Source organism: Nyctibius grandis, chromosome 2, assembly GCF_013368605.1.
Source record: "Nyctibius grandis isolate bNycGra1 chromosome 2, bNycGra1.pri, whole genome shotgun sequence".
NCBI lineage: Eukaryota > Metazoa > Chordata > Aves > Nyctibiiformes > Nyctibiidae > Nyctibius > Nyctibius grandis.
In genome coordinates this window covers 40,143,548-40,152,586 of record NC_090659.1, presented here as the reverse complement: position 1 = coordinate 40,152,586, position 9,039 = coordinate 40,143,548, and the positions used below count along the sequence as shown (strand labels likewise).

Here is a 9,039-nt window from a genome sequence, read left to right as displayed (position 1 = left end):
GCAGAACTTGTAATATGTGTTTTAAGAAGATAAGAGCTAAATTAACAACGAATTTCACACAACTTTCAATGTAAAAGCAAAGATACTATTCTGAGAAGTACTCTGTTAATAGGAGTCAGTGTTGCTCCCTTAACACCTGTGACAAATCCCCTTCTGGTTGCTGGAGATCCACTGCAGGATCCATTTCATTCCATTCTGTCAAGGGCCTTTTGTGTCTCCCTCATAACCCTCTTACTGTAGCACTTTTCAGGGAGGTACTCTGCTGCCATTTGTTGTTTATAACTTAAAATGATAAAATTGTGCTGTTTATTGTTTCTTTAAAATGTGTTCCTTTCAGCCTACTGCGCTATGTACATTTGTTACTAAAGCCAAGAACTGCAGCTCTTTAAACAAAAAAAAAGAGCAGCTCTTTTTCTGGCAAAAATAAAAGTTACCTGGTAACAGGCTGTGGTTACGGAGCAAATATGTTGAATTACAGTCCTTCAGGGAATCTTCAGGGTTCATTGAGTGCCTTGAAGATAAGGAAAGAAACAAGAGCACTTTGATAATTTTTGGATTGCTTGGGGGCTGGCTTGCTGCATTCTGGTATTAGCAGAGCCACAAAGGCAGATGACTTCATATCCCCTTATTTTGTACTGCTGTAATTCAGCCAGGAGGTGACAAAGTCATGTTTTATTGAGACCATGTCATCACTTGCCAGGATAGGACAAAGTCTCCTTGCCAGCTACGGATGGTAAAAAGCATTATTCACAAGCTCTATTATACGAGAGCTTTGCTGATACAGAACTTTCTCATGCACACACACACAAAATGGCCCTTTATTTGCCATTGGGATGTTATTTGTGCGATTTGCTAGCACGTGACATAACAATTATCTCTTCATGAGTACAGCTCTGTGAGTAAGAACTTTAAGGTGCAAGGTCAGCTTTCAGATGAACGTGCACGTGAGGGAGCAGCAAGGGTGGGTGGCTGTGCAAGAGGAGGTGAGCCAGGAGCGGAGGGTGGGTGACAAGGAGCACAGGGACAGTGACTTCAGTAAAAAGGGTCGCCATCCCACAGCACCCAAACAAGAAGAGCAGGGCAGGTCCAGTGGTAGTAATCAGCCAAAACTCCAGTGAGCACCTGACAAGTCACAGAATCACAGAATCACAGAATCAGTCAGGTTGGAAGAGACCTCAGGGATCATAGAGTCCAACCGTTGCCCTGACACCACCCTGTCAACTAGACCATGGCACTAAGTGCCATGTCCAGTCTTTTCTTAAACACATCCAGAGATGGTGACTCCACCACCTCCCTGGGCAGCCCATTCCAATGTCTAATGACCCTTTCTGAAAAGAAATTCTTCCTAATGTCCAACCTGAACCTCCCCTGGCGAAGCTTGAGGCTGTGTCCTCTTGTCCTATCGCTAGTTGCCTGGGTGTCCTGGTTTGGCCTAAACCAGGCCGATTTTCCTTTCAGTGATTTTTGCTTTCAGCTAAGTCTCCTCTAAGTAACTGCACTTTCTGAAACTAACTGCATGTTTGCAGACAGTGTCTGCCTCCAGGACTGATAACGCCCAAAGTTTGTAGTTATCGCTGAGGCACCGGTAGGGATGTTGTGCAGTAAGGCTCTTGCTGTACTTATTCTTAGAGAAACCAAGGTCACTGCTGAATTCCTCACTGCTTACAAGTGAAGAGCCGAAGGGGGGTTGCAGCTGCAGCGGGGAGCAGACAGGGCAGGTGACCCAAAATTGACCAACGAGGGTATTCCATCCCACACACGTCATTCTCGGTATAAAGCGGGGGGATCACGAGGGTCTCGCTCTTGCTCTTTCTGCTATGGCCGGTGTCCAAGGAGGACTCCGTCTGTTTTCCTGCTGCCCCCGATCCCGATCCGTGCACCCTGAATCCAGCTCTCAACCGTCGCTAGGCCCAGCCTGGGCCTTCCCGGAGCCTGCCCTGCAGTGCCGGTGGTGACGTGGCTGACTTCAGGGGAGCTCAATCTTGGTTTTGTATATATATTTGTATATATTTGATTATTTCTATTATTATTATTATACTCTTTTTCATTATTATAGTTTATTAAAACTGTTTTAACTTTCCAACCCGGAAGTCTCTCTCCCTTTTCCCTTTCCCTTTCCCTTTGGGGGGAGCGGGGGGGATAACAGAGGGCATCTGCCACAGGTTTAATAGCTGGCCCAGCTTTAAACCATGACACTGAGAGAAGAGGCCAACTCCCACTTCACTACAACCCCCTTCAGGTAGTTGTAGATGGCAATAAGGTCACCTCTGAGCCTCCTCTTCTCCAGTCTGCAGGGATGAGGCCGTGCTGAGGTGGGGCTGGGTGTTGAATGGGGGTCGGGACATGAGGTGGGATGCAGGACTGGGGCCACCAAGCTCAGACAGGGCCCAAGCCAAAATGTGGTGGGACCCTACAGGAGCTGCCCCAACCGGCACTGCCCCAGCCCTACTCACCACCACCAGCACGGTCAGGCAGCAGCCTCAGGCAGAGGCAGAGCCCACAGCACCCACCATCGGGACCCTATGCTGTCTGCTGAATTTAAAATGGGAGTGATTTTGGTGTACGTGTTTCAAACCACATCTTACCTGGGCATTTTCTTCTGTCTGTTCCTAAGAACTGGCAGGTATACCTCATGTGACCAGCCCTGTCAGTGGCATTATTTGTTCTACAGTTTTTGATTGTTCAACAGCAACTATTGGTTTTGTTACATACATGAATAACAGTAATAGGGTGGACCCAAGGGAAAAAGGCCTTCAGTTCTGGATCCTCAAGCACGCATGCATGTGTTTTAACCCTAAGAGTAACTCTATTGATACTCTATTATGCCTATAAAATCACAAGCCTAATAGGCCATGGTTACAGCATGGTCCCTTTCTATTTTCTTTTATGTTCCCATGTAAAAGAAATAAAAACACATGTTATCTCAGAAATTTGAGAGTTTTGTTTCTAACTAGAATTTTAAAAATTTGAGGGACCTGGACAAGCTTGAGAAGTGGGCCCATGTGAACTTCATGACGTTCAACAAGGCCAAATGTAAGGTCCTGCACCTGGGTCGGGGCAACCCCCAATATCAGTACAGGTTGGGGGATGAAGGGATTGAGAGCAGCCCTGAGGAAAAGGACTTGGGGGTACTGGTGGATTAAAAGCTGGACATGAGCTGGCAATGTGCGCTTGCAGTCCAGAGAGCCAACCATATCCTGGGCTGCATCAAAAGAAGCGTGGCCAGCAGGTCAAGGGAGGGGATTCTGCCCCTCTGATACACTCTTGTGAGACCCTGCTTGGAGTGCTGCATCCAGCTCTGCGGTCTTTAACACAGGAAAGACATGGGCCTGTTGGAGCAGGTCCAGAGGAGGGCCACGAAAGTGATCAGAGGGCTGGAGCACCTCTTCTATGAGGAAAGATTGAGTTGAGGTTGTTCAGCCTGGAGAGGACAAGGCTCTGTGGAGACCTCATTGCGGCCTTTCAATACTTAAAGAAGGCCTATGAGAAAGATGGGGACAAACTTTTTAGCAAGGTCTGTTGTAATAGGACAAGGGGTAGTGGTTTTAAACTAAAAGAGGGTAGATTTAGAGTAGATATAGAATCATAGAATCATTTGGGTTGGAAAAGACCTATCAGATCATCAGGTCCAACCATTAACCTAACACTGCCACGTCTACCACTAAACCATGTCCCTAAGCACCACATCTACACGTCTTTTAAATACCTTGAGGAATGGTGACTCCACCACTTCCCTGGGCAGCCTGTTCCAATGCTTGACAACCCTTTTCGTGAAGAATTTTTTCCTGATATCCAATCTAAACCTCCCCTGGCACAACTTGAGGCCATTTCCTCTTGTCCTATCGCTTGTTACCTGGGAGAAGAGACTAACCAACACCTTCCTTGCTACAACGTCCTTTCAGGTAGTTGTAGAGAGCAATATGGTCTCTCCTCAGCCTCCTTTTCTCCAGACTAATCAACCCCAGTTCCCTCAGTTGCTCCTCATAAGACTTGTTCTCTAGACCCTTCACCAGCTTCATTGCCCTTCTTTGGACTCTCTCCAGCACCTCAATGTCTTTCTTGTAGTGAGTGGCACAAAACTGAACACAGTACTCGAGGTGCAGCCTCACCAGTGCCGAGTACAGGGGACGATCACTTCCCTAGTCCTGCTGGCCACACTATTTCTGATACAAGCCAGGATGCTGTTGGCCTTCTTGGCCACCTGGGCACACTGCTGGCTCATATTCAGCCGGCCATTGATCAACACCCCCAGGTCCCTTTCCACCAGACAGCTTTCCAGCCACTCTTCCCCAAGCCTGTAGCGGTGCATGGGATTGTTGTGCCCCAAGTGCAGGACCCGACACTTGGCCTTGTTGAAGCTCATACAATTGGCCTTGGCCCATCGATCCAGCCTGTTGAGATCCCTCTGCAGAGCCTTCCTGCCCTCAAGCAGATCAACACTCCTGCCCAACTTGGTGTTGTCTGCGAACTTACTGAGGGTGCACTCGATACCCTTGTCCAGATCGTTTAGATAAAGATCTTAAAGAGAACTGGCCCCAGTACTGAGCCCTGGGGAACACCACTTGTGACCAGCCGCCAGGTGGATTTAACTCCATTCATGACAATTCTTTGGGCCCGGCCATCCAGCCAGTTTTTTTACCCAGTGCAGCGTACGCCCGTCCAAGCCATGAGGAGTCAGTTTCTGCAGAAGAATGCTGTGGGAAATGGTGTCAAAGGCTTTACCAAAGTCTAGGTAGACAACATCCACAGCCTTTCCCTCATCCACTAAGCGGGTCACCTTGTCATCAGGTTAGTTAAGCAGGACCTGCCTTTCATAAACGCCTGCTGACTGGGCCTGATCGCCTGGTTGTCCTCTATGTGCTGCATGATGACACTCAGGATGATCTGCTCCATAACCTTCCCTGGCACCGAGCTCAGGCTGACAGGCCTGTAATTCCCTGGGTCCTCCTTCCAGCCCTTCTTGTAGATGGGCGTCACATTTGCTAACCTCCAGTCAAGTGACACCTTCCCGGTTAGCCAGGACTGATGATAAACGATGGAAAGTAGCTTGGTGAGCACTTCTGTCAGCTCCCTCAGGACCCTTGGGTGGATCTCATCTGGCCCCATGGGCTTGTGAGTATCTAAGTGGTGTAGCAGGGCACTAACCATTTCCCATTGGATTGTGGGGGCTTCATTCTGCTCCCCATCCCTGTCTTCCAGCTCAGTGGGCTGGGTACCCTGAGAACAACTGGTCTTACTACTAAAGACTAAGGCAAAGAAGGCACTAAGCACCCCAGCCTTTGTCATTATGTTTCCGCCTGAATCCAATAAAGGATGGAGATTCTCCTTGGCCCTCCTCTTGTTGCTAATGTACTTATAGAAACTTTTTTAATCGTCTTTTACTGCAGTGGCCAGATTAAGTTCTAGTTGGGCTTTGGCCCTTCTAATTTTCTCCCTGCATAGCCTCATGACATCTCTGTAGTCCTCCTGAGTGGCCTGCCCCTTCTTCCAAAGGTCATAAACTCTCCTTTTTTTTTCCTGAGTTCCAGCCAAAGCTCTCTGTTCAACCCTGTCGTCACCATCCTCAAGCTCTACGCAGTCAAAACACTCCCTAACATACAGGGCCACCCCACCACCTCTCCTTCCTTGTCTATGCCTTCTGAAGAGTTTATAACCATCCATTGTTGCACTCCAGTTGTGCGAGTCATCCCACCATGTTACCGTGATGGCAACTATATCATAATTTTCCTACTGCGCAAGGGCTTCCAGCCTCTCCTTTTCGTTGCCCGTGCTGTGTGCATTGGTGTAGATGCACTTCAATTGGCCTATTTGATCCTGACACCTTTTTGGAGGGAGAAGCCGTAATTCCTACATGACCGTTTTCAGGCGCTTCCGTGGTTTCTAACCCATCAATAATCCTTGTGCCTTTGCTGCCGCATGGCTCTCCATCCCCTACCTCCACTGAGATGGCAGACGGAAGGATCTCGCTAGCACACTGTCCCACCAACACTGGCCTGCCGCCTCCAGGCTTATCTCTAGCGACCCTGGTTTTATCCCTTTCTCCTTTCAAATCTAATTTAAATCTCTTTTGATGAGCCCTCCTAACTCCTGCACAAAGATCCTTTTCCTTCTTTGAGACAGGTGTACCCCATCTGTTGCCAGCAGGCCTGATGTCATGTAGACCGAAGGAAGGAATAAGGAAGAAATTTTTTTATGATGAGGGTCGTGAAACACTGGAACAGGTTGCCCAGAGAGGTCCCTGGAAACATTCAAGGTCAGATTGGATGGGGCTCTGAGCAACCTGATCTAGTTGAAGGTGTTCCTGCTCATTGCAGCGGGGGGCAGGGTTGGACTAGATGGCCTTTAAAGATCTCTTACAACCCAAACTATTCTATAATTATGTGATTCTAAATTTCCTTAAATGTATCTAAGTGTCTGAGAACTAGTGTTGTCTCAAGAAAAAAAAGATGGTAGCTTCATCTCACAAGGTATCAAGTGCAAAATAGAGTAATTCTTTTCTCCACTTCTAAATGCAGGGTTTTTTATTTTAGATCACAAAATAATACCATATCTGATCAGAATTTATGTCTTAGAATTGCCAGCATTTAAAGAGGCCTTTTTTCTACCCCTCCAGCACTTACTTGTATTTTACTTTAGCCTTGAATGAAAGCAGATCCCAGGAAAAAAGTGCTTAAAAAATGTCAATGTCCAGCTTTGTGAAATAAGAATGGGTCTAGTGTCATCAGATTTGCCTTTAGCATGGGCTGCCTTTTAATAATCCTGCTCCTGTCAGTAGGAGTCATTTCCCTTTGATGATACAGAGATCTTGTTTTCCATTCCTTGGGCCGTGTTGTAAATCTGATCCAAAACAAGATGACTCTGCAAGCAGCAATTCCAGTCCGATCGCATCTCCCTTATGATCGGAAGCATGTGATGACTGCTCGAGCAAACGGGTGTATTTCAAATGCTCTTTCCTTACGCCTGTCATCGCCTGTTCCTCTTGATGATGTGGGAACGTTTTTAAATACTCTTAAATAATTTCTGCTCGTTTCATTTTAGTTGCATTTTGCCCTGACCTCATGATGGGTTGTAAGAGCACAGAGAAGACTCTGTCACCAGCTTCTTCAGGGTTTTTTTGCTGTGATCTTGTTTAAACAGTCAAGTTGACATTATCCTGAATTACTGCAGAAAAAAGTGTCTGACTACTCTTTCGAAGTAGCGTACCGAAGGATATCCGAAGGATTTTGGTTAGTTCCTTCATTGGCACAAGTATGTTTTTAAGTGTCTCTCCCTGTAAAGCGAAGCTGCCCTAATGACCATGAGTTTGCCTGTGTGGGGCCCTTGATGTGGAGCACAGCGAGACTAATGCCTTTAATAAATAACTCTGACCTGCGACTACTATATAAAGGCATTTTAATGTTTAATAATTCAGAGTGTTCTAGAGCAAATAAAAGTCTTATCCCCTTGCAGTGGAGCAGCGGCCCTGCTTTAAGGTGTGATACGACAGCGATCACTCGGTACGACCCTCTGTGGACACCTCAGTGTGAGCACAGCTGCTCCCATCACCCTGCTTCTCAAGTCCCAAACTTTTTGGCAGGTCCGTGCTTGAACAAAAACTTCCTCCCCCGCCCCGCTCCGGCAGCGCCAGCCAGCGCCAGCGGCGCGGCCCCGGCCCCCGGGCGGGGTCTCGGGGGGGCGGGCTCCGCCCTCGCCCCACCCCGGGAGGGCGGGGCCGGGTGCCCGGGGCTCGGCTCACGTGATCCTAGGCCCCGCCCCCTGCCCGCTCCGCCATGTTGTTTCTTCCTTCGCCAGCGCCCGGTGGCGGTGCTGGCTTCGGGCGGTCGTGCAGCCTGGGCTCGGGACCGGCGGCAGCCCCCTTCCCGCGGGCAGGTACTGGCCGGTGCGGTGGGGTGGCCCTTTCCTCGCCGCGTCTCCTTCCCTGTTCCACTGCAGGCGCGGGGCGAGCAGAGGCCGCTGGCCCCGGGGCCGGTGTCCCGGGGAGGGCGGCCCGCGCCGAGGGTTCTCTCCGCGCCCGCGTTGGGGGATGAGGGGGCCGCTCTCCCCGGGGCCGCGCTCGCACCCCGGCAGCCGTGGCAGAGGGGTGGGGGAGCGGGCTGGAGCTGGCGTCGTTATTTTCCTTCCTCCTGGCTCTCCGCTCATTGCTCCGTTCCCCTCTCCGCCCCCCCGCCGCTGTCCGAGCTGGCCGGCTCCCTGGCGCGCTCCCTGGTGCTTGCTCGGTGGCTGCTGGCCTGCGGGGAGCAGGGGGGGAGCCGCGGCCGCCCCCTCGCCCTGCGGTGCGCCCCGTGCCGGGGCCGCGGCGGGAGGGGGCGCCGGGCGCTCCTCAGAGCCGGTGCGGGCGGCGGGGAAGTGTGGCGTGATCGGGCATCCCGTGACTCGGGGCAGGCGGCGGCTCCTTTGGGAAACGGCTTCTGCCAGGCGGCTCCCAGCCGGCGCACGGTCACGCTCCGGCTGCACGGGGCTTCCTCAGCACCCAGAGAGACCTCTGATCTGTTGGGGTGAAACTCGGTTTCGTACCTGGCTCCTCAACACCTTTCAAACCGGAAAAGAAAAAAAAAATAATCCCTTTATCACCTTTTTTTGTTGCCGTCTGCTGAAGGACTTCTGTGTTCCCAGGGGACCCTGAGCAGTAGTTCTTAGTTCTTATTTTTTTAAACCAGTGACTTGATTTACCTCTCTTCTGCAACGGCCAGTTGCTTTTCTAACCGTGGCACATGGCTACAGAAACCTAGAAGTGATGGCTGGAGAACCAAAAGGATTAGGTTAAGATTGTTGAATCGCTTATGTCTGAGGGGTTAATGAGCAGTTTCAGTGCAAGTGTTCTATGTTAAATGTAACTTGTGCAAAATAATTGAATGAGAAACAGAATACTGCAAGAACACTAGTTTTAAAAACCTTATACTAGTTTTCTATCAGCCTTTCTAGCAAGGTTACATGTAAGTAGATAACATGGAGAGCACTTACTTAATTTTATTGATTTAGGTGGGGTAGGCAAGTAGGGAACTCCTTGGCTAAATTTTGGAATTAGAACAGTTGCTTGTG

General features: G+C 49.7%; 1 protein-coding gene across 4 annotated transcripts in view; it reads left to right on the top strand.

The window, feature by feature from the left end:
• RAB9A (RAB9A, member RAS oncogene family) overlaps positions 1 to 9,039 on the top strand; it is a 34,117-nt gene that overhangs the window by 15,721 nt on the left and 9,357 nt on the right. For 2 of the 4 annotated variants that reach the window (XM_068418670.1, XM_068418677.1), the window contains exon 1: positions 7,744 to 7,869. The exons of the other annotated variants lie outside the window; for them this stretch is intronic. The gene's annotated coding sequence lies outside the window, so the exon portion shown is untranslated. Of the gene's footprint in view, positions 1 to 7,743; positions 7,870 to 9,039 lie in introns of those variants that run through there. 4 annotated transcript variants of the gene reach the window in all.